We start from the raw sequence: 25,063 nt of genomic DNA, 5'->3' as shown, positions 1-25,063 counted from the left end.
CAGTTGGGGTGACAGATATGCGCACAGTTTGCTCCAACCCTGAGCAGATGGGAGAAGGGTTAGAGGTGCACAGAGGAAGGATTCCAGGATGCGGATGGGAGAGGTGGAGCCGGCAGGGAATCCACAAGGTTTCCTGGTTTTGGGGTGAGCATGTGTCCACTGGAGAAGAAAGGTCAGCACAAGCAGAGGGACCTGTGTAGGAAAGGCCTCGAGGAGGGGAAGTACGCGGTGTCATTCTGGTGAGTCACCCTGTGACTGAGGCTTCGCCTGACTGTAGGGCACAGTTGCAGAGAACTGACTTGAAGGGCCATTCCAACCAGTTCTGAACCCCCAAAGCCAGGAGCCTGGCCTTGTTCATGTGTGAGTGCCCAAGGCAGGACTGGGCACAAAAGAGCAGGCACCCAGGGAATGGAAGTGAGGCCTGCTCATTTCCTCAATGAAGCATAAAAACATGCTAACAACATTTTCTCTTACTACCTGGGAATTGGTGCAGAAATCCCTCCCAAAGACCACCTACAAAGAAATACCTATCAAATACCCCACATTCTGAAGCACAGAAATTCCTTGCTGAGACGTCAGGACAGGTGGCCAATGTGCCCCATCACTCACCTGAAGGCTTTATGAAAGAGCTTACAGTGAATTCTTCCAGAGGATAAAGAGATCAACGTGTGTGGGGGGGGTGGCCATTTTTAGAGAGAAAGAATTTGCTAGGGTACTCTGCTTTTCCTCACCCAACACCTCAACTCAAATGAAGTGATGTAGGCAAACATGCCCAGACAATCTCTATCTTTTCCCCGTCTTGGACAACACTGACTGAATTTTCTTTCTGCAAACAAACCTGCTCCCACAATGGAAGTTCCTGATGTCCTGCTTTCATGACACTAAAGAATGGACCTTCAGGATTCTGAATCCTGAGCCAAGAGACAAAGATGGAAAAACACTTGGAGTACATTCGTTCCAAGGCATAGTGAAAACGATTGGTTATTTCCTGCCATCTAGAACTCTGGGACTGTCTCTTCTCTGTTCTCTTTAGACTGGGTTTTCTAGTCGTCTCTCAGGTTCAGTGAGTGGAAGCCTCTGCTCTCCCTGGATGCCTCTGGGCTGAAGTGCTCTCATCCCGCCCACCCCACCACCTCTCCCCACCCCTAGCACCCAGCTCTTCACCTGAAGCTCAGCCTCGCACTCAGAGTGGTGGGCTTTTCTGCTTTAGGCCACTGCTTCTTGTCTGCGTCCCTCCCCGCCTCCACCCACTAGACTGTACATTTTTTGAGGGCAGGGGCAAGATCTAATTCATTTTAGGGCCTCTAGCCCAAGCCTGGCCATTAGCAGGTGGGGTTTCTCAATACACGTTTATTGTTGTTTTGTTTACAGGTCTAGCAAGGTGCCTTGTAATTGAAGAGAATGATTACTCTGGAGACCACGTATGATTTGCATGTTGGACAAGGACCTTGACCAGCCAGCAAGCACATCACCACCCATGGGAAGGAAAAGCCATCACGGGGCTCTGCAGGGCTGAGCTACAACAGCGTCACCGTGTGTCAGGGAGGAGCAGGGGCTCATAATCCAGCTTTCTCCGCTTGAAATTTAGAGGACTGATCCCCCATTGAACTGAGTAGGCATCTAAAGTTAGTGGAAGATCTGGAAAAGTGTGTGTGGGGGGGGTAGAGGGGAGTCTGAAAACAAAAGGAACTACTGTATTTCCTTCTAGTGGGTTCACAAGCAATAATGCGTGACCTTATTCATATTCTGAGCAGGTCAGAGGGATTTTAGAAAAAATTTCCTCACCCTATCAAACTCTGTTTTCACATACTTTCCCCAGTTTGTATTTCAAAAGTCAAAAAAACGTGGGAAGTCATTGCCTAAAGTCACCCCCACCCACCCCTCCAAAATAGCTTTAAAACAGAAAAAAAAAAAAATACAAGGATATTTAATTATTTTTGTGAAATTTCATGCATATGGCATTCAGTTAATATTGGATTATGACATACTTGGATTATTTGATTCTTGAAATTAAAACATGGAGAGTGGCAGAGGGAAAGAAATCGAAAACATTTAGCCCTAGGAACTGCCCAATATTAAATGTAACTCCTTTCTATGATGATTTTTAGATTTAAGCCTTTTGCGTAGTTAGGCATTAATTCTGCTCATTTCTTCTTGCCTTCCTTTGCCCTCTTTCCACTTGCACTTGATATAAAGAATTTATAGTAGGAAGTCTAGCTCTGGTGGTGTCCTAGCCCACTGTGGCTCACCTGCAAAGCCCAAATGCCTTTCCTTACTCAGATGGAGTAAGAGAGAATGAAATGTACAAAGCTAGCTGTGAATTCTTGCTCTGCTCTTGAGCTCTGTGACCTGGGGCAAATTATTTAAACTCTTGGAGCTTGTAAGTGGCTATAATCAGGTAGACGTTATACTTTGTCTCTCTGGGCAGTATATGAGGTAACACTTACTAGAAGAACATGGTGGGCACACAATAAATAAACAGTGGATGTGGGAGATGTTGTGCTTATCTATCTGCTCCTCTTCATTTTTCTCATTCCTCTGACTCCACCCTGGAAAATCCAATTTGTGGATTACAAACTAGGTGTGAAATGTTAATGAGGGATTCGTGGGCAGCTGTGGCAGGCTTGCCTAAACATTCCTTCTAGGTATGCTCTCAATGGGCATACCCAGTGCCCACACAGCACTAAGGGAACCAGGCGCCTAGTTTGGGGCACCCAGCCAGGTCCCTGGTGCTATGCCATATCCGGGGGCTCCCAGATAAAGTGGAGATCCCCAAATGCCTATGTCTCTGCCTTAAGCAATCCCATGGAGCTAAACAACTTCAGCGTTTAAATTAAGTGTGGGCTGATCATCTTAATTTATGTTAATATCAATCAAAGAGACATTTGAAAAATTTCAACTATTTCCTAAACATGTGTATCTCCAGTATCTCTTTTGGTTTTTACAACAAACTCATGAGGTTCACTAGGCAGGCACAAGTATCTAACCTCTGCAGGTGAAGAAACTGTAGTCTGGGGGTTGGGAGGGAGGAAGTGTAGAATTTTGCTCATGGTGTCAATTCATAAGTGGTAGAGTTGAAGCCAAACCCAGAGGGTTCTTCTTTACAGTGACCGGTTGGGTCAAGAGTAACTCAGCGTTGATATCCATCCACATTCCTGGGGATCAGTGGTATCACTTATTTTAGCACCTGCTAATTATATCCCATCATGTGCCCCATAGCTTACCCATCCCATCTCACTGCTGAGTGCATTTACTAGTAGCCATGAGATCATTAAAGAAACGTGATGGGGGAAAGGAGAAGTAATTACAATCCTTTCCATTCATACTTCAGACTAGTACAAATGACGCATTCCCAAGTCTGCAGTAGTTTGTGCGAGTCTTTTCTGAAGTGTGCAGAAGAAGGAAGGGCCCAACGTCTAAGTCTTTGACTTCTTTGTACCTCCTCGAAGGCAAGATCCTGGATCCCCCAGTATATATGCTATTAGGTTAGTGCAAAAGGAAAAGGTTACATATAATTGCAAAAACCGCGATTACTTTTGCACCAAAATAATAGAAGAGAATTATACTAACATATCATTTCATCTATAATTATAACAGTAGTTACTTTGATGAGAAAGAAGACATCTTCATTAAGGAAAAAATTTTAAATATGGGAAAGTACAAAAATGAAAGAACCCATAATTCCAGTGTGTGTGTGTGTGTGTGTGTGTGTGTGTGTGTGTTTCTACACTTCTTTTTTTTCTATGCTTGTAAAACTCGTGGCCCTGACTATTCCACTTGCACTCCAACTCCTTGGGCAGGAGGATCATAATCCCCTGTTGTCTCCCTTCCACTTGCAGAGTGCAGCATGGGAACACCATGTCGACGAATCTTATCTGGCCAAAGATGTAGAAAAGCAGCTGTTTCAAATATTTCCTCCTGGTCTTTTTCTAAGCATCATTGGTCCACACTTTATGATAGTAACCCCTTCTTTAAACATAGAGAAGCCCTGAGGGACTGCCAGTTTCCCAAAGAAACCTCTATGTATCAGGCCAAGTTGAGTTTTTACTGGCCACATAAGGGAGAATACCACCCTGAAAGAGTCTTAGGGTGTCTCAGAAAGCAGAGGTCAAGGGGGACATTTATAGGGTTTGAGGATCTGGATTTGAGTGTCTCAGGCAGGTCTTTGTCCTAATAGCTGAGGATGGGAGGACACAGAAAGGCTGGAGTCCTGAGGGCAGTGTTCATGAGCAAACAGTTGTTTGAGAAACAAGAGGGCTTGCTAAGCTGAGCAATCAACTGTCCTGAGAAGGCAGTGTTTGCCCTGATGAGCATCCAGTTGTCCCCAAGCCAGATAAATGGGTTTCATGAGGTACCCGAGGTTAACAATGAAGTTGTTTACTTGAATAGATTTATCGTCCTGAGCAAGAATTTTCTGGAACAACTAGTAAAGTCATGTTGGGCTTCAGTTTCCATTCCTGATCACTGAGCTCTATGAGTGCAGTTATCTCCATTCACACTGGAAACCAGAGGATGAAGCAAGAGAGGACTGACTCATCTGTGTACTCACAGAGCCCTACTCCCATGCTGGGAAGAGATCCATGCTGAGAATGTTCCAGGGACGGAAGTACCTACTGTGCACATACACTGAGCTGCCTTAGAGAATTAATATTTGTGTTATATGAGAGTATGAGGATGTGTGTGTGTGTGCTGTGTGTGTGTGTGTAAGAGAGAGAGAAAGAGAGAGAGAGAGACAGAGACAGAGAGACAGAGAGAGAGAGAGAGAGAGAGAGAGAGAGAGAGAGAGAGAGAAATACCTGGAACAATCTTCAATTTCCACCTCTTACTGGCAAGAATAATTTAATAATCACGAAACTTGGATAATCGCCAAACTGAAGGAAGGGTATATGGTTTAGCCCCCACGGGGACATTTGGCCATGTCTGGAGACATTTGTGGTTATCTCAGCTGGAGAAGGATGCTATTCGCATCCAGGGTGTAAAGGCCCAAGCTGCTGCTCAGCATCCCACAAAGGACAGGACAGCCCTAAAACAAAGGGTCATGCCGCCCAGTACATCAAGAGTGTTGAGGTTAAGAAACCCTGACCTAGAAGAAAATGAAGACTCACTCTTTACGTGAAGGAGGAGGGCAAAGCAGGGACCAGAAGACAGGGCAGCAAGGACCGGACCCTCTGGGCAAGAGTCAACTTAAAAAGAGAGTTGACTCTGGGTGGTGAACACACAATGCGATACATAGATGATACATTATATAAATGTATACTTTAAACCTGTATAGTTTTACTAACCAACGTCACCCCAATACATTTAATTAAAAAAAGATACTGTACACATTGTTAGTGCTCTTTTATGGTTCAACATCGTGGCAAAGTGTTTTCCTGTACCATTAAATATATTTTGAAAACGTGGCTTTTACTGGCTTAATAATATCTTCACATGTGCCTGTACCATCATTTTTTGACAATTTCCTTATTTTTTATAGCCAGTGTATTTCTAATTTTCTCCTGGTGTCAGTAAGAGAGCAATGAGCTCTTGAGTAAACAGATCTTTGTAAACATAAGACTGTTTCCTTAAACTCTGAATCCTAAATTTGTTATATAATCAGATGTACACATTTTATGTCTTTGTCAAATTGGCTTCCAGAAAAATTCCTCAATATACAGAGGGTACCAAAAAAATGTATACACATTTTAAGAAAAGAAGACTGTATTAAAATTGTAATACTCAATATATACTGATAACAAAAGCTGAATACAGGTCACTTTTGACTTTTGCAATTACAAGAGCTGCTCAAAGTGCTTACCATCAGTGTGCAGACACTTCTGATGACAGCGAAGTACTGCTTGAGCAACATTGACCAAAGGGTCCACTTATGTACATTTTTTGGGCCCCTCTTGTTAAATTTCTACCAGCAATGAGAAAGAGCTCCTGGGGTTTCTTTTCAACCTTAACACTAAAGGTTCAGTCACTGCCACAAGAGATATTTCTACCTGATCCTACTCATTCCTTCTTCCAGAGAATGTGTCTATTTACAAACATTGTAAACACACTGTGGATGTCTCAGTCTTCCAGATCTCAACTCCCTCTTTTATGAAATTATTGGAAGTAGTTGGAAGTTGAGAAAGCAATCATCTCCCTAATCATATCCTAGAAATGTGAATATTATAGTTTTACTTTGATGTCCGGAGATTCTATTTGAAAGAAAAGAAGCAAATTGGTAAGCATCTAATATACCCCCCTCACCTCCAGCTTTCAAACTGTGAAAAGTCAGATCCAGAGAGAGGATCAGATTCTTAGTCTCACAAAGTCAGGGGAAAGTTCAAGCTACAATCCAAATCCTTTATTCTTGGTCCAGTGCTATTTCTGCTGAGTCCAGCTTCCAAAAGGTCTTTTTTTTTTTTTTTTTAAGAACCTCAACATATGGCATTTTTACAGGCTCAGAGGAATTAAGCATCTTACTCTCAATGACACAGCTGGTAAGCAGCAGAGTTGGATCCCAATCATTTCTACCTGACTTGGCCGGTTGGTATGGATACCTGGTTAGAGCTCTGATGACCCAGAAAGTGGTGACCCTTTATAACAAAATAATTTATGTGCGCATACAATGGTACGGTGCAATTTCTCCAATAGACACAATCTACATAACTGTATCGCCTTAGGGCGACTAGCCACTTGTGGTTATTAGGCGCTGGAAACGTGGCTAGTTCACAGGGAGATGGGCTGTAAGTGTAAACTACAAACCGAATTGTGAAGACTTGATACGAAAACAGAAATGTAAAATGCCTCATTAATAACCTTTGACATTGGTCACATGATTGGGTTAAGTAAAATATATTATTACATATAAATATTATTAAAATTGATTTTACCTGTTTCTTCGCTTTCTTTCCTGTGGCTATGAGAAATTTTTAAATTTCTATGTGGTTCACATTAGGTTTCCATGCGGTAGCCCTGGTCTATACTACTTGCTGATTCTGTGATCGAGGCATCTTGGCTATCACACAGTGAAGAAGACCCTGTAGATGAACGATGACTTGATATCTGATCATCCAAGCTGTAGATAACACCTAGAACCCTAGATTATTAGGTCTGGAAGGAACCCTTGGCAGAGACTTCTAATTGTTCTGCGATACCCGTTCTTCTCTTCTCTCAGAGAGAAGGAACCCCTGTTGTTTGCTGACATTGTAGCAACCAAGCGTAAAACCAATATTCCCCAGGCTGTTTTGTGAGGCCATGTGACGAAGTTCTAGCCAACAGGTTATGAGTTGAAATGCTATGCGCAGCTTCCAGCTTGTATATTTGAGCATTAGAGGTGGTATATTCTTGGCTCTTTACACTTTCCTGCTGTCTGGAAAAACAAAAGAATCCTGGGTCTTAGAAAAGTGATACCTACCTCTAGCCCATCTTGAGACCTCTACATGAGCAACAAAAACATTTCTATCCTATTTACGTCACTGTTTCATACAATTCATTTAATCTTAATTAATACAGATGCTGAAGACTACTGTTAACTCTCCTCCTATATCACAGGACAGCTGTATATCAGAGAGGGCTAGAGGGTACCCACAGTCACACAGCAGCTTAGCCTGAGAGCTGGTCTTGAACTCAGTCAGGGCTTCTGTTTACCCTTCCATTCCATGCATTGTACTCAGCTAGCTTATCCAATTACAGAGTCTATAAAAATACATTCCAAAGACATGGTGCGTAAATGAACTATTTTCCTTTGTATCCTAGAGATAAGAATCTCCATTTGCTCGTATAATTGGTATTTTAAACTGCCCTTTAAACCTCAGTGATTTGTGAAAACTACCTGTGATACAATAGCAGCTTCTTTGAGCAAGAGACAGCCACAAAATAAACTTATCAATGACATCTTGCTAGAGGCACCAAAACAATGAAATGTAAACCTGATGTCATTCAGGTTTACATTTCATTGTTTTTTAATATCCTGCCCTTTAATATCCAGATAAAGTTGGCTAAAATCATTAACTCCATGCTCTGGGGAAAACCAAAGCCTGTAAGATTTCTGCGGGTTCAGAAGAGGGAGGGTCCTTCTGACGTCTCCCAACCTAGGTACCCGATTCTTCAAATCCCGCGTTTATTCCACATGGCTACAAACCAGACAAGCAATCCAGCCCTTCCTCAATTTCTACACATACGCCCGCGCACACACACTCACGCAGGCACGCACACGCGCGGCATCTTGCACAAAGAGCTGATAAGTATAATATACTTACTTGAAGATTTACGTAGGAGATAGGAAAGAGATTGCCTACCAACCGATTCAAATTGAACATTAAGCGTCTCCCTTGTGAAACTTTCCTTTGCTCACCCTGCTGCAAGGGAATTCCCATGGGATGCTCTTCCCAGGGTCACCACCAGGCCAGAGAGGCACCCCCTCCATGCACTCGCAGACCAAGGGAGCAGGAGTTGGAGAGCAGACACTGGCTTCACTGCAGCCCCAACCTTCCCCCTCAACCTGCCAGCCTGAGCAATGGCAACCCCGAAACCTGCACCTGGTGGCTCTGGCTTTACCTCAAACAGTCCCCAGCCATAGACCATCTCTCGAGTCCCTCCTCCCCCCACTCCATTCTATGCCCCCATCTCTCCTCTTCCTCAGGGACATGGCCCATTCTTTGGGGTAGGAGGAATCACAGGTTCTATGAAATGCATCCAGTAGTTGTCTCTCTTTAAACTAGCTCCAACAAGACACTGACCAGCCTCTGCCTGATGGAGAGTCATTCTCTCCCAGGGCAGTTCTGACCCTCTGTACCTGCCATCAGTGGACCTAGTTCCATCACAACATGGGGAAAAAGGATATCTTCTATGGCTCCCATAGCACAGGTTCAAATGTACTAGCACAGAATTCAAGATTCTTTGCATTTTGGATGCTACCGAAACCTCCACCCTTCTCTCCCTCCTCTGTCCTCCACATAATCTACTTTTCATGCCTCTGACCTTCATATATGTTGTTTTTTTCTGCCTGGAATTCTCTATGTCACCTTTCTAAGCCTGGGAAAATTCTGTTAATCCTTAAATTCCACAGCAACTTCCCCAGACAGAGTAGGTCATTTTGCACCTTTGTTTTCCTGGAGCGCTCCTCCATATCTTTATTATGCAACACAGATCAGACTACACTGGAATCCTATGTCAAACCCTTTATCTTGCCCTGTTACATAGGAGAATCTGTTTCTCCAGCTCTTAGCACAAGACTTAGGGTATAGTGCATAATATACATTGGTTTGAATTATTATACAACTATGTCCCTTCTTCTCCATGACAGCCCTTCAAATCCATGTAGAGAATGATCTTGCCCATCCTTAGTTATCTCTTCTCCTGCTAGGGTCTTCCACTAATCCTTCCTTAGCATGGGTCCCAGCCCCCTCTCCATCCTTGTCCCTGACTTTGGATCTGCTCCCACTTCCCAAGGTCACTCTGGCCCCTGAGACTCAATGTCATTCTCTAGGGAGAGTTCTGCAGGTTTTCAACAACCTTGCACATAGAAGAGGTGAGTGTGTTCATGGAATTATTCGGGATTATACCCCCCTACCATGGCAGAGACAGGGTCCCTTGGATCAGGCAGGGCCCAGCCCTTAGACCTACCTCAACAGAAGATGGGGACCTTGGGTACTCTTGTCACAACCTGGCCTCCTCCAAAGTCCTTACAGTTCTGAGCTCTGTCCTGTGCACCCTACTTGCACAAGTTCCAACTTCCAGATTCTTTTCTACATAGGTAGAAAGATATGTACATTTTTCTTATAAAATTTTGTCATGTCATACATGCCATTTTGTAAACTGTTTTTTCACGCAAAAATTATGCTGTTCAAAAAACCTTTCCAGGTCATTAAAAATACATCTAACACAGGTATTCTTACCATAGTGCCCCATGGACTGATTGTAGGAAAATTGAGAAGCCTTCTGATATTGCAAGTTAAAATTTGTGTGTATGTGCATATATGGCTTTTTCTGGGGAGCTCTGTGGTTCTTGGTCTCAAAAGGGTCCATGAGCACAAAATTATTGAGAAAAACCCATCATCACTTTTTAGCCATGGGTTGCCTCCTTGAATGAATATGAGGCAAAGCATCGGACTTTGTCTCAAAAGACTTCAGTTCAAGCTACATCTCTGTCACATACTATCTGTGTAATCTTTGTCAATTCACTCAACTCCTCTACATGACTCGAGAAGACAATTCTTGCCCTGCCTAAGCATATGTAAGCATCCCATTTTACAAGTGAAAAATTTGACTCTGAGTTAACGTAACATAATCAAAAAACGAACTGCTCTTCACTCAGGGCCCCGTGGAGACAGGGGAGGACTTAGAAACAGAAGCATCTCCCGGAATTTCTTTGTGAATGATCTTGCCGTTTTCCTACTTCCCACCAGAAGCATGAGGGAAAGCTCCAAATTTCCAAAGAGGTATTTAATGATGCGAAATGGTTGGAGTGAGTCACACACCCACAGTGATATTCAATTCTGGATACAGTGGTTGAGAGATCATTGCAAACTTTCTCAAAGAAAGAAAAAAAAAAAAGAGCAATTGTTTTCAAACCAAAACCTTTAGGGAAAGATCTCTGTGTGCTCTTTTTCTTTTTCTTCTCCACCATGAATTATGTCGGCCGAAGCACTGGGCCAAAGCCATGGAGTGAGCCCTGAACCACAGGAATGCATCTACTGAGATATGTACCTGAGACAGAAGTTATGACTCTCTGGACAGAGCTTCACTCAATGGCAAAGCTCTAGCCTCACAGCCTGGTCTCCTGTAAGCAGTCCTAGTTGTCCCAATACGACAATGGTACTACCTGCTTTACGACTGCGGTAGGTGGACTACAGGTTTGACTGGTGTAACATGGACCCAGATTAGCAATAGCTCAAACAAAGTCACATGTTATTTCTCTTTCCAGGGCTATGATGGAAAGAGGGATCCGGATTGCACCTTGTTGCTCTTTCATCCGTAGCACATGGTTTCCATCTTGACACCAAGATGGCTGCTCCAGCTCTAGCCCTCACACCTGCATTCCAGTAAGCAGGGAGTGAAAATGGAGAGGGCATACCTTCTCCTATAAAGTGCTCGACTTGGAAGTACTGCACACCTCTAAGTCCTAGTTCAAAATGCCTTTTAGTTTCCTTTGTATTATCATCTTTTGGGACCCATGGGTTATTTACAAGTGTATTGCCTAATTTTCAAATATTCAGGAAGTATCATTTTGTTATTGATTTCTAATTTAGTCCTGCTGTTGTCAAAGAATATATACTGCATGATTTCAGTCCTTTTCAATTTATTGAGAACTGTTTTTTGGTTCAGCATACAGTCTATTTTGGTGAATGTTCCATGGGCTCCTAAAAAACGTGAATTCTGCTGTTTTGGGTAGTGTGCTATAATGTCAGTTAGGTCAATTTGATTGATGGTGTTCAATTCTTCTATACCTTTAGTGATTCTCTGTTTATTTTCCTGTCAGTTATAAGAAGAGGAATATTGAAGTCTCTAAATACAACTGTGGATTTATCTAATTCTTCTCTTTCAGTTCTGCCCATTTTTTAGGCATATATTGTTGTATAAGCTGGGATCATTGGGTACAGTTTAGGATTGTTATGTCTTCTTGATGAATTACCCTCATTTTCTTATAAAATGTCCCTCTTTAACCCTGGTGATAGTCTTTGTTTTGAAATCTACTTTTCCTGATATTAATATATCGAGTTTTTCTTTCTTATAATTAGTATGTGCACATTATTTTTTTTCAATAATTTTAACCCATTTTTATGTTTAAAGTTGTTTCCCTATAGGCAGCACATAGTTGGCCTTGCATTTTTATCCAGTCTGACAACTTCTGCTTTTTAATGGGAACATTTATCATTTGTAGTCAACATAATTAATAATACAATTGACTTTAGATTTACTTTCTTATTATTTGTTTTGAATTTATCCCAAATGTTCTTTGTTCCCCCTTTTCTCTTTCTCTGTGTTCTTCTAGACTGAGTTTTTTAATTATTTTAATTTTTTTACTAAATTTATTGGGGTGACATTGGTTAGTAAAATTATACAGGTTTCAGGTACACATTTCTATGATACATCATCTATATATTGCATTGTGTGTTCACCACCCAGAGTCAGCTCTCCTTCCATCAACATGTATTTGACCCCCTTTATCCTTTTCTACCACCCGCCCCCTTACCCTCTGGTACCACTAAACTCTTGTCTGCGTCTATGAGTTTTTGTTTGTTTGCTGCTTTTAGTTTTATATCCCACATATCAGTAAAGTTATATGGTTCTTAATTTTTTTGTCTGACTTATATTGCTCAGCATGATAATATCAAGATTCATCCATGTTTTCACAAATGGCAGTATTTCATCTTTTTTTATGGCCGAGTAATACTCTGCTGTGCATATGAACTACATCTTCTTTATCCAATTATCTATCGAAGGTCATTTTGGATGTTCCGTGTCTTTTGACCACCGTAAATAAAGCTGCAATGAACATCAGAGCACATATATCTTTACAAAAAAACGTTTTCAGATTTTTTGAGTAGATACACAGAAGAGGGATTGCTGAGTGGTATGGTAATTCTATTCTTAATTTTTTGAGGAAACTCCATACCGTTTTCCACAGTGGCTATACCAATTTACATTCCCACCAGTAGTGTATGAGGGTTCCTTTTTCTCACAGCCTCTCTAATTCTTGTTATTATTTGTCTTGTTGATGATCGCTTTTCTAACAGGTGTGAGGTAATATTTCATTGTGGTTTTGATTTGCATTCCCTAATAGGTAGTGAAGGTGAGCATTTTTTCATGCATCTGTTGCCTGTTTGTATGTCTTCTTGGGAGAAGAGTCTGTTCAGGTCCTCTGCCCATTTTTAATTGGATTTTTTCCCTGTGTTGAGTTGTACAAGTTCTTTATGTATTTTGGATATTAGTCCTTTATTGGCGGATTTGTATGGAATCACAAAATACCCTGAATAGCCAAATCAATCCTAAGAAAAAAAGAACAAGGCTGGAGATATCACACTCCCTGATTTTAATTTGTACTACAAAGTGACAATATTTAAAACTTCATGGTATTGGCAGAAAAACAGACACACAGACCAATGGAATAGAATTGAAAATCCAGAAATAAACCCACGTATATATGGGCAGATAATTTTCAGCAAAGGAGCCAAAAACATACAATGGAGAAGCAAGAGCCTCTTCAACAAATGATGCTGGGAAAATTGGAAAGTCACGTGTGAAATAATGAAACTAGACTGCTATCTGTCACCATGTACCAAAAGTAACTCAAAATGAATCAAAGACCTAAACATAAGACCTGACACAATAAATTGCATAGAAGAAAACATAGGTGCTAAACTAATGGACCTTCGCCTCAGAGATAACTTTATGAATTTGACTTCAAAGGCAAGGGAAGTATCAGCAAAATTAAATGAATGGAACTATATCAAACTGAAAAGTGTCTGCACAGCAAAAGAAACCATCAAAAAACAAAGAGGCAACCAACCAAGTGGGAGAAGATAATTGACTATTTTTTATCGCCCTATTTTAATTCCACTATTGGCTTATAAGCTATACTTCTTTGTTTGTTTTGTTCACTAGGGTTTATAGTACACATCTGTAATTTATCACAATCAACTTTCAACTAATATACCACTTCACATATAAATGAAAAACCTTGCAGTAGTATACTTCCATTTACTCCCTCATGTGCTTTGTACTATTTTATCATAAAATTTCTTACATAGGTTAAAATGCATAATACATGGGTAGAGTTTTTGCTTTCATTAATTACTTTTACAGAAATTTAATAAACTTACATATAAAAATTGTTTCTTATATTATTGATATTTACCATTACATTATTATTTATATTTACCATTTCTGGAGCTTTTTATTTCTTTCCAGAGGTATAAATTTTCATCTGTTATCATTTTTCTTCTATATGAAGAACTCATTTTTTTTTTAACATTTCTTGTAATACAGGTTTGCCAGGCAAAAATTCTTTCAATTTTTTTCTGCAAATGTCTCTATATTGCCTCAGTTGTGAAGGATATTTTTGTCAGGTATAGGAATCTAAGTTTAGAGTTTTTTATTTCTTTTTCTTTTAGCACTTTAAAGGTGCTTTTTCTTTCTTCTGGCATACATAATTTCTGAAGAGAAATTGGATTTATATATTTGTTCCTCTATACATAATTTTTCTGGCTATTTTTAAGATTTTTCTCTTCATCTGTTGTTTTTAGAAATTTAATTAATGTGTTCCTTTGTGTGGTTTTCTTTCTGTTTTTCCAGATTGAGAACTTTTGAGCCTCAAAGATCTGAGGATTTATATTTTTATCAAATTCATAAAAATCCTACCATTGTTACTAAAAGTTTATGTATGTAAATTTAATATATGACAAATGTGTTAATTAAGTTAGTGGCAAAAAATATATCCTATAAAATGAAAGATTTGGAATAACTGGCTATCCCTTTTTTTTCTCTACCTCACTCTATTCACAAAAATAAATTGCTCTTATATTAACAACTTTATGTAATGTAATGAATATAAATAAAAATATAAAAGTTTCAGTGGAAATGAAAGGATTAGTTTAAGAATTTAGTGTAAAATATTCAAGTTATTGCCCTAGTAAAACTTTACAAAATTACTTGCCCTAGTAAAATTTCCCTATTGGTCAACTGAGTAGGCATTTCTCAACCATCCCCAAATCAGAGCCACCATATATGATGCTGAGATTTATGACAACCATGCTCAAAATATGTTTCTTACCAGCAGTTCTAATTATGAAGGTCATGTGCTTTTTCTGAAAATGTTCCCTTGTATCCAGTTTAGCTAAAACAATCAGTAAACCAAAAACAATAATGTTTTAAACAAAATAGAAATCTATTTCTCTCATGTATATGTTAACATAGTCATCAAGGTTTATATAAAGGTTTGAATATCACCAGACACCCAGACACCATCCTTCATGCTATTCTCAACTTATAGGTTCCAACTTGTGATCCAAGCTGCAAACATCTTATCTATTTCTCTATTTTATCTTAGCCAGTCAGAAGGAGAGATAAAATGAAGAAAATCATGTCTTTTCCTTTAAGAATATCTACTGGAAAAAAAGGAAATTCTAATTTCATTTACATCCCATTGGTTAGAATTTAATGACATGGCCACATCTAACTACGAAGAAGTCTGAGACATGAGGTTTTGGGCGGGGTTCCTATTTCCAGGTAACTTTTAGATGCTACATTATTGGGGGAGAAGGGAAGACAGATATTAGGGGACAAGTAGCCTTTCTACATTGCTCACTCTTCCCTTCAACAAAATTGTCTGGCCGCCTATATATATAAGTCACTAGTGATAGACTCTAAGGTGTAGGATGAACAAACATACAGTCCCTCCTATGTGAATCCTACAGTATAGTGAATATATAAAAGTTGAGTAACTAAGAATATGTATCCTCCATAGCCTTTTTACAGCCTATTTTCAACCACATCTGTGTGCAATGGTATTCGATTAGTTCAGTTCCTACAAATCATCATACCATTAAGCCCTACCTAGAATTCAGCATCTCATTAGGCATCTTGAGTGTTAGAATGAAAGAAAACTTCAGTGGTCATTTCATCCTTTGTGGTTAAGAACACTGAGGTCCAGAGAGAAAGGGACTTACCGAAGGCCCCTCCTTCAATCTTTTTGTTGGCAAGGGTTGCAGGTCTCTATCTGCAATTACTGCAGAGTCTGTCAGGACTCTGAAATTCAAAAAATAAAAGCTAAGCTTTCCTCAGGATTCCCCTGCTGTGTATGAGTCATAGGGAAAAACCCCTGGGGACAATCAGCAACTAACAGCTGTGGCTGTAAGAAAGCCATTTGCTAGGCACTTGAACTTCTCACCATTAAATGGGAACTGACCCCACCTAGACTGCTAAAATGCCTTTCAAAGCAGCCTCTGTGCCTGGAAAGAAACCAGTCAGTTGAATGTGCTGGATGTAACTTCCTACTCCAACACTTATTAGCTGTGTTTCCTTGTTCACGTTGCTTAACCCAGCTGAGTTTTAAATTTCTTCTCTATAACTTGGGGGGGATCATCCATATACTATAGTAGTACTATTAGTAGCACTAGTATTCCACATAGTATAGTAGTATAGTAGATCTAGTGAAATACTGTAGATAGTAGCTTTACCACGATAAACGTTATTTTCATTCACTTACATTCATGTGTCATTACTTCCAGTGAGAACTTCCTCTACCAAAATTATTTTGGATAATCCAACCACTTCAGGTCCTTCCATGATTCCCAATTAATTTCAGAAGAAAGTCCCAATGCCTTGGCAAGATTTTCAAGGTCTCCTCTTTTTAAAACAAAAAAACTTTGGCAAATCAAAGGTGAAACTAAAACATAAATCAACTGACTCTTGTTCTAATAATCCCTACATAAATAACTATAATAAATAGTTATTTTTAAATACTTACTGAACAAGTAACTATAATAACATGTAGAAAGTTCTATAAGAGAGATTAATATAGAGCACTGGTGTAGAAGTGCTCTATATTAGTTGTCATAATGATCCTTACATCTTCTCAGCCATTCACTTTCAGGGATTGGAATACATCCAAAGAGATTAACTGCAGTCATCTCTAGGTGGCAGAGTGTGGGTGGTTTTTAATAATTTTGTCGGTTTGAATATTATCCAATTTTTCAACAGCAAAATAGTTTTCATTTATGTAATAAAAGTGAAACGATAATGATCGTAATATGTCATGCCTGGAATTGAAGATTTGGCAGGTGAGTGAAGGAATGAAGGGAGAAGTTTGTAAATGAAGTCAGATACAAGGTTAGTGAAAATATAATCTCAGGGGTCCTTGGGTCATAAGCATGTCACACCAGTTTATGCTGTCTCAAATCGCATGGTCATTTTTCTGTTTTTGAGACTTTATGACCACATCTTGAGGCAGGACTTGCAATTGAAGGACTTTCCTCAGGTCTAAGATGAGCAGCCAACAAGAGTTGAAGAGCTAAAATATATCATAAAATCATTCAAATTAACAAAAAAACAGAGGGCTTCCCCAATAGAAATATGGTAACAGGACATAAACAGTTAATTTACAGGAGAAGAAGACTCAGAAGCTAACAAGCTTCTGAAGAGATGTTCAAAATCATCAGCAATTAGAGAAATGCAAACGATGTTTTGGACTCAAGAAAAATTATAAACATTTCACACTAGCAAAAACTATAAAACTGTATCAAAAAACTTTGTTGGCAAGGATGTCAAGCAATCCTTGTACACTTTTGGGAGGGATGCAAAATGATGCCACTGCTATGGAAAACAGTATGGAAGTTCCTCAAAAACTTGAAAATGGAACTACCAAATGGGCCAGCAATCCCACTTCTGGGTATCCACCCAAAAGAATTGAAATCAGGATCTTGAAGAAGTATCTGCTGTGTGCAGTGCAGCATTATTCACAATAGCCAAGCTATGGAAATAACTTAAATGCCTATCCATGGATGAATGGTTAAAGAAAATGTGGTCTACAAATACAGTGAAATATTGTAAAAGCAGGAGGTCCTGCCACATAGGACAACATGGGTGAACCTGGAAGACATTATGGTAAGTGAAACAAGGCATCACAGAAGGACAAATACTGCATGATTCTCATTATATGAGGTATCTAAGTAGTCAACTCCTAGAAACAGAATAGCATGGTGGTTGCCAGGAGTTGCAGGGAGAGGAAAAGAGGGAGTTGTTGTTCAAAGGGATGAAGGGTCAGTTAAGTACGATGAATAAGTTCTAGAAATCTGCTGTAAAACACAGTGCCTATGCAGTCCATAGTACTGTATCGCGCACTTAAAAATTTGTTCAGAGGGTAGATCTCTTATCCAGTGTTCTTAAAAAGTAATAATAATAACCCAAAGAGGCACAAGGAAACTTTAGGAAGTGAAAAAAACACCCAAACTGGATTAGCAGCGGTGTGGAAATCCAGTGGTCCGCGTGTCTCAGTGGGGGGGCCACCCTAGAGGGCAGACTACCAATACTTAGTCCTATTACATATATGCACATGTTCAGCAATTTCTCTCCATGGTATAAAGCACACGATATTCTCACACAGGTTCATCAGAGGACGTTCACGGGGATGTTTATTGCTGTATTTCTTTATTGGAGTGAGTGAGAGGAGGGGATGGAAAATAACTTTGACGTCCATCCCTGGGAAAATGGGTAGGTAAAAATATGTGGGTACACTCTATAAAGTGCCATGAAATATCAGGCAGTTCAAAGGAATGGCTTAGATTATTGCCATAGCAATGTAGACGGATCTTAAAAACACTGCCTTTGATGGGAAAAGAAAAACCAGAATGGATACATTTATCTAGATTCAAAATACATGCACGTAAAATAACAAGGGTTTTGAGAGAACTCGTACAAATACACACGACAGCATCTCTTTGGCCTCCCCTCCTCCCACGCTCCCTGTGTATCTACACTTTCCATGCCCAAAACACTGAGGTGTTTGCAGTTCCACAAACTCAGCATGCTGTTTCACCACTGTCTGTCTGCCTTTGGACATGCTGTTTCTTCCCCTGCCCCTCTCGTGTAGTTAACTGAGGGATGAGCACACTTAATCTTTCTATGGACTCATCAGGGCCTATAGCTTGCTGTTGGGTGCCGAGTAGCTGCTCAGTAAATTTAAACTCAGTTTGGACATCATCAGCAGGCCTCCCGGGCTCTAGGGTGTAAATCTCTGGGCTCTCTTGCTGCTGCTAGCTTATGTATCAGACTTCTCAGGTCTGCTAAAACCAACTGGATCAGTTGTCCATCTGCTTCAGCTTTCGGTATTCTTATCATTCCCTTCTTCTCTTCTTTTTGTCCTTGAGAGTTTATGTCATACATTTGTGCTAAAAGTTCAGTCACTGTCATTTTATCAGTATTTTAGGAGAGAACAAGGATAAGATTGTGTTCAATCTGTCATCTTTAACCAAAGGCTGCCCATTTTCAAATAATTTAAATGGTTGAAAATGTCTTTCTTAGTTTGGGGCAACATGGGCAACTCGGTAAGATCCCCTTCCCATTCTTGCTTTGACACCACAGAGCTTCAGACACCAGAGCATATCTTGATTTCCCTCTTACACTTTGATTTCTCTCTTCTCTAAAATAAACACAAGCCCCACCCTTCCAGTATTCGTTACACCTAGAAAACACAAAAAAGGTTGAGGGGAGATGGGTGAATCGGAAGGCATAACACTGAGATGGCTCAGTTGCTTACTCCTAGATTGGTGGTTCTCCATCTGTGCTCCTGGACCTGCAGCCTCAGCAGCACCTGGCACCTTTCTGAAATGCAAATACTCAAGCCCCACCCTAGACGTGCTGAATCAGACACTCTGGGGTTGGCACCCAGCAATCTGTGTTTTCACAAGGAGAGTCTGATACACACTGAAGTTTGAGAACAATGGCCCTAGGAGCAACTATGGCCAAGGGCACCGGAAAATAAAGAACAAGTCTGGCCACTGTGTTACCTGTGAAGGAGCAATCATAAGCTAGAGACCCATTCAGCTGATATCAGTTACACTCTAACCTCCCAGTAATTAATAGTAGTTCTATGGGGGATAAAAGCTAACTTCAAGTCGGTCAGTGTTGAAAATGACTCCCTTTTATTCCTGCTTTGGTCTCGTGGTTTTACTTGCTCTCTCTACATCCTGTACACAAGTGTCTATTCAAAGAGAGCCGACCCAGATCCACTGCATCCTCTCCCTGGGGTATCCTTGGTGCTCCTCAAAATCACAGGCTTGAAACAGCTTTGTACCGAGGGTGTGCCTGACAGTCTTCTGAAGAGCTCTGCTCTCGGGACCTAATGCATTAAGGTTTTTTCGCCAAGAGGTAATCTACAACAAAGATGGTGAATCTCTCACTTCAGCCTTAGGAAATACAAAGGGAGATGCACCTCACAGGTGCAACGTTGACACCTGAGCTGCAGTGATGCAGAAAAGTTTCTGAGAAGTTTCAAGAAGGGAGTTGAAAAGTCATACAGAATCTATTTTTTCACAAGGGGGGGATCGCTTCTCATATCTGACCCAACTGGTTCAGAGTGCCACTAAGATTCTACTACACCAAAGATCCAGTATATTAATATGAAAATAATGGTTTCAATTGGAGGGTCTACTATGTGCCCAACAATGCACAAAGCTTTTACAGGTGTTAGGTCAGTTCAATTAAAGTTTAAAACATTCTTGAGTTTTATCCTCCTTGTTAAGGAAGATGTGAGGGCTCAGTTTGTCCAAAGCCACACAATTAGTCTTACAGATTAATTAAATCATAATTAATCCGTATCCATCTGCCTGCAACATCCATGACCTTGATCACCTGCCACACTGGTTCCCTGAGCACACAGAGCTTTGTTTCAAATAAATCAGTTCCCAGTTCAGACAGGACTGGGTCATTTCCAAGCTATTCAGAATTTTCTTCTGCCCAGAACACACTCCTAACCTCCCCCACACCTAACAATCTTTCCTGCCTAACAAGTTATTGCATTTCCTTTGAGACCTAGTATAGGATTGCCCCCTCTATGAAGTCTTTCCAGCTACCTCAAATCTGCAAACACCAGTGCTTAAATGATTGCCCTTGCTGTGTCTTTAATATCTCTGCCAATTTTGTGTTCCTTGACTCCCCTTTTCCCCCTTCCTTTCCTTCTCTCCCTCCCCCCTCCTTTAAAGGCCTATAATATAGAACTGAGACCATACCTGTAATATTTTCATTTGTTATATGATTCAGACATAAACAATGTTTCCCATTTTTAATTTCAAAATCCAGTGGATGGAACATTTTTGTAATGTCTAAAAATAAGATCCAAAACACAAACACCCACAACTCTCTCCCTTGAATTAACAGCATACAGTAAATTGATTTTTTTTTTTTTTGGTGAGTCAATGACTAGCAATAGGAAATAAATTATCCAGTCCTGTTCAAAGGGAGGACTTAAAATGATTTCAACACTTACTAAGTACCAGAAATGCATTAATCATATAAATACAATAATTAATCATATATAATATACATTAATAATTAATTATATATTAATTACTATATATATTCTCTGTGGTCTTATCTGTATTTATAGAAAGACAACTGAGTCTCAGAGAACTTAGGTGATATAAAGTACAGCATAGGGAATATAGTCAAAAATATTGTAATAACTGTGTATTGTGTCAGGTGGGTACTAGACTTATTGGGGAGGTCACTTCATAAGCTATATAAATCTCTAACCATTGTGCTGTACACAGGAAACTAATATCATATTGAATGTCAACTGTAATTGGAAAAAAATTAAAATTGCAACAACAAAAAAATAGTTAGGTGACTGTCCCACCATTACCCAGTAAGGAAGAAGAGGAGGTGGGATTCAATTTCAAGACCCATGTTTTTTAAACATGCTCTCACATGAAATCAAAAAGGCTGTATTGGCAGGGAAAAGGAAGAGGAAATGCCACTAGTGAAAAACACAAATCTAGGATTGAAGAGAATAGCAAGGTTACTGGGCCAGGGTTTTGTAATCACGGGCAGAGAGCTTGCATACTGACACTTCCTATGATTCAGCTCTGCCATCTTACTCTGCTCTTTACGAAATTAAACCACATTTTAGAAGAGGAAATAATATCACACCGATAATTTCTGTTTAAAATCTGATAATTTAAAACAAAGGTGAAAAACAGTGGAATGACATAGATTTTTATCTCACCTTCTAGTCACAGAAATGTTGAGTGTAAAAAATTTTGAATTCCAAATTCCAGAAACAAAACTTTTCTTTGCTGGCTCCGGAGGTTTCTCATATTGTTTCACAACCTACACACCCCATGCCCCTACTCTCACAGTGTCTGCTTCCTCTTCCTTCTTCATCCCATGCCATGAACCCTAAGGCATACACCAGGGGAGGGGCCCAGTGGGAAGAGAAGCCCAGGAATCCTTCCCTGCATGGGTCACTTCTAAAAACCTCTAAATACCCCCTCCCCAGGATTCTCTCAGACTGCTCTGGGCTGACCAAGAGAGAGGAAGAAACCACGCAGGATGTCAGCCTTGCTTGGGTTCTGAGAATTGCTACTTGCCCATAGTTTTCTCTGGCTTCAACCGATAGCAGTAAGCCGTGTGGAAAGTGTAAGTAAATAAAGTACAGCTGATGCTTTGGTGGAAGTCGTCAGAGTGAAAGCATGTGGGGTCTGCGGGAGACCTCAGCTCTGACCAAAGCTTCCAGATCCTTCCCTCCTGTCCAGACTCCAGGGAGTCTTGTGGTATCAGCATTCTTCTCTCATACCTCATCAGCTTTCTACTGCATTTTCACCTTCATTCTTAAGAAGTCACATGTCCCACTAAATGTGAGTTTTCCCAAGGCCAATCCTAAGCCTCTACTCTTCTGGGTTGTATCTGGACAGTCTAAGAGTTCGTACACTATTGTGGTTGAACATTAAAATGGATTTAGAGCAATCTGACTTCAAATTCTGGGTCTGTCTATTGTCATCAATGTGACTTGAGCAAGTAACAATCTTTCTTCATGTCATTCTCTCCTTTGACTTCTCTTTGAGAATAACTTCTTAATCTACATTTTCATTTCCTCCCTCTAAAATAGCCAACTGCCTGCTAAAGGTTTCTGCTTGGATGTTCCTTTATTGCCTCAAATGTAATAAACAAAAACTATTACTTATTCTTCCCCAACCCCCCTTCCCCAACATCTTTGTACTGATAAAAAAAAATTTTAAGAGAAAAAGCAAACAAACAAAAAGCCTAAAATCCTTTGTACTATTCTTTCTTTCTGCTATGGTAACAGCAGTCATTGAGATTCGTTTTTAACTCCCCATATTGAACCAGGACCTAAATGCTATTGATTCCTCCTCCACAGCTCTCTGCAAACCAGCTCTTCCTTTCTCACAGCTTCTTGTTAGTTCATGATATTTTATTCCTCTCCATGCGTACTCCTTTCAAGCCAGCCTTTATGCCATGGCCAGAAAAATATTTTTCAACCACCATCCTCCACCACATTTGAAAAGCCATCAACAACCCTTCATCTGGATAAGTATACACTCCTTGGCCTGGTGCTCCAGGCTCTTCATAATCTGGGCTCAGCTTCTTCCTGTGTTATCTCCCAGGGCTCCCCATCTAAGGCCTCTGCTCCCATCAAACAATTTCACTCAACATATATTCATCCCATTCCCTAAATATTTGCAGAAGGCCCACTGTGAACTAGTCATTCGGGGTACAATAGGTGAATAAACAGACACAGCTACTTTGTAGTGGGGCAGACAAGCTTCAGACAAGTAAACACACATATAATGACAAATTGTGAACTCTTGATGAAACATGGCAGGTTGACCACGCATTTATATCTTTTCCTTCCCCCAATGAAATGAACGACAACAACAAACATGTTTAAGGTATAAGTGGACAAGAAAATACATAACCAAATTTTGGAAGACATGCTGTAGAGAGATGAGCAATGATCAGCTTCGCAGAGTGGAGAAAACATAAACTTAAAGGGCCCATGGAGGCATGTACTGACCATAAACCCATACCCTGCAGGACACCGGCAAGGTGAGGGTTGCGGTGACCCGAAGTTCCGCCCAAGAAAGGCGCAAGACATGAATGAGGCTGCACATCTGGACATAGGAAGAGTTAAATGCTTAGAAGCCCCCCACCTTAGCCTCATAGAACCTGACGGGTACCCTACAAGCAAAAGACAGTAGAGTTAGTATCTGGAGACGTCGTTTGAAGAAGTTCCAGACTCACATGAGTCAGGCACAGAGAAGGACAGAGATGAGGCATGGGGCCGACAATGATGATGCCAAGACACATCCTCCTGGTATTTCAGAGCTCCACGGATACAGAGATGATCCTGAAAGTTCTTAGGTAGGGGGAGGGAAAAGAGGAGAGGATCATACACAAACAAATGGGAATCAGAATTGTAATCAGGCTTCTACCAGAAATGCTACAGCTTGGAAAATCATTGGTGAAAGCCCTCAGACTTCTGAGGACTTTTAAATCTAGAATCCATTACTTAGCTACACTATCAACAAACATGGGGAACATTTAGACATTTCCAGACATAGGAAGACTCAGAAAATTTACCTCCCATACACACCCTCTTTTTCAGGAAGTTACTTGAGAAGTTATTTTCCAGCTAAGAAAAGAAATAAAGCAAGAAAGAGGAAGATGCAGAGACTCAAGAAACAAGGGGTCCGAAATAGGAAAGCAGTGAAGGGAAATTCCAGGATGCCAGCAGGACAGGGTACACAGAGAACACGCACCAGGGTGGAGGGCTCCAGGACGAGGGATGCAGGAAAATAAAAAGTGACACAATATCTGATATATTTTATCATTTAGAACAAGGATTGGCAAACTCCAGCCTGTGTTCCAATCCTGCCTGCTACTTGGTCTTGTAAATAAAGTTTTATTGGAACACAGCCACGCCACTTCATTTACATATTGCCCGGAGCTCAGTTACGTATTGCCCATGACTGTTCCCTCTACAACCGCTGAGCTGAGTCGTTGCGACAGAGACTGTCTAGACTAAAAAGTGTAATTTTTTTTACTATGTGATCCTTTACAGAAGAGTGTGTCAACCCAGATTTTAAAAGGAAAAAGAGAAATGCTGATTTGATAGAATGGGTGAAAAAATATAATAAATATAGAGGAGAAAAGAATCCACACCAACTGGGGGTAGAGAGGCAATTGTTAACTCAGGAAATACTAAGTTGTATAAGAAAAAAAATGATCACAGAATATTACTTGGACTTTGTAGTGAACGATATTTGCATGATCATAAAAATATAAACACTGATTCTAATTTATCCAAGAATTGCAATGTACATATCACAATCAAAGAGAAGAGTGGAGAAACGAGATATATAAAAGCTCTAAATTTGCATGTTCTATATCAGGAAGTCAATGCAAGACTGACATTGATAAATCAATAGATCATGATATAAGCATATTTGCTAGAAATAGAGAGTCATGTGCCGTGAGAAATAATTAAAAGGGTTAAAAAGTGATTTGCCTGGTGAGCTGAACGATAGGAAGGGATTAGTAAGCAGGCACTGCTGCTTTCATTATAAACCTTTCA

Source organism: Rhinolophus hipposideros (genome assembly GCF_964194185.1).
Source record: "Rhinolophus hipposideros genome assembly, chromosome: 11".
Lineage (NCBI taxonomy): Eukaryota > Metazoa > Chordata > Mammalia > Chiroptera > Rhinolophidae > Rhinolophus > Rhinolophus hipposideros.
The sequence above is the reverse complement of the archived record's forward strand: the minus strand, read 5'-3'. Positions refer to the sequence as shown.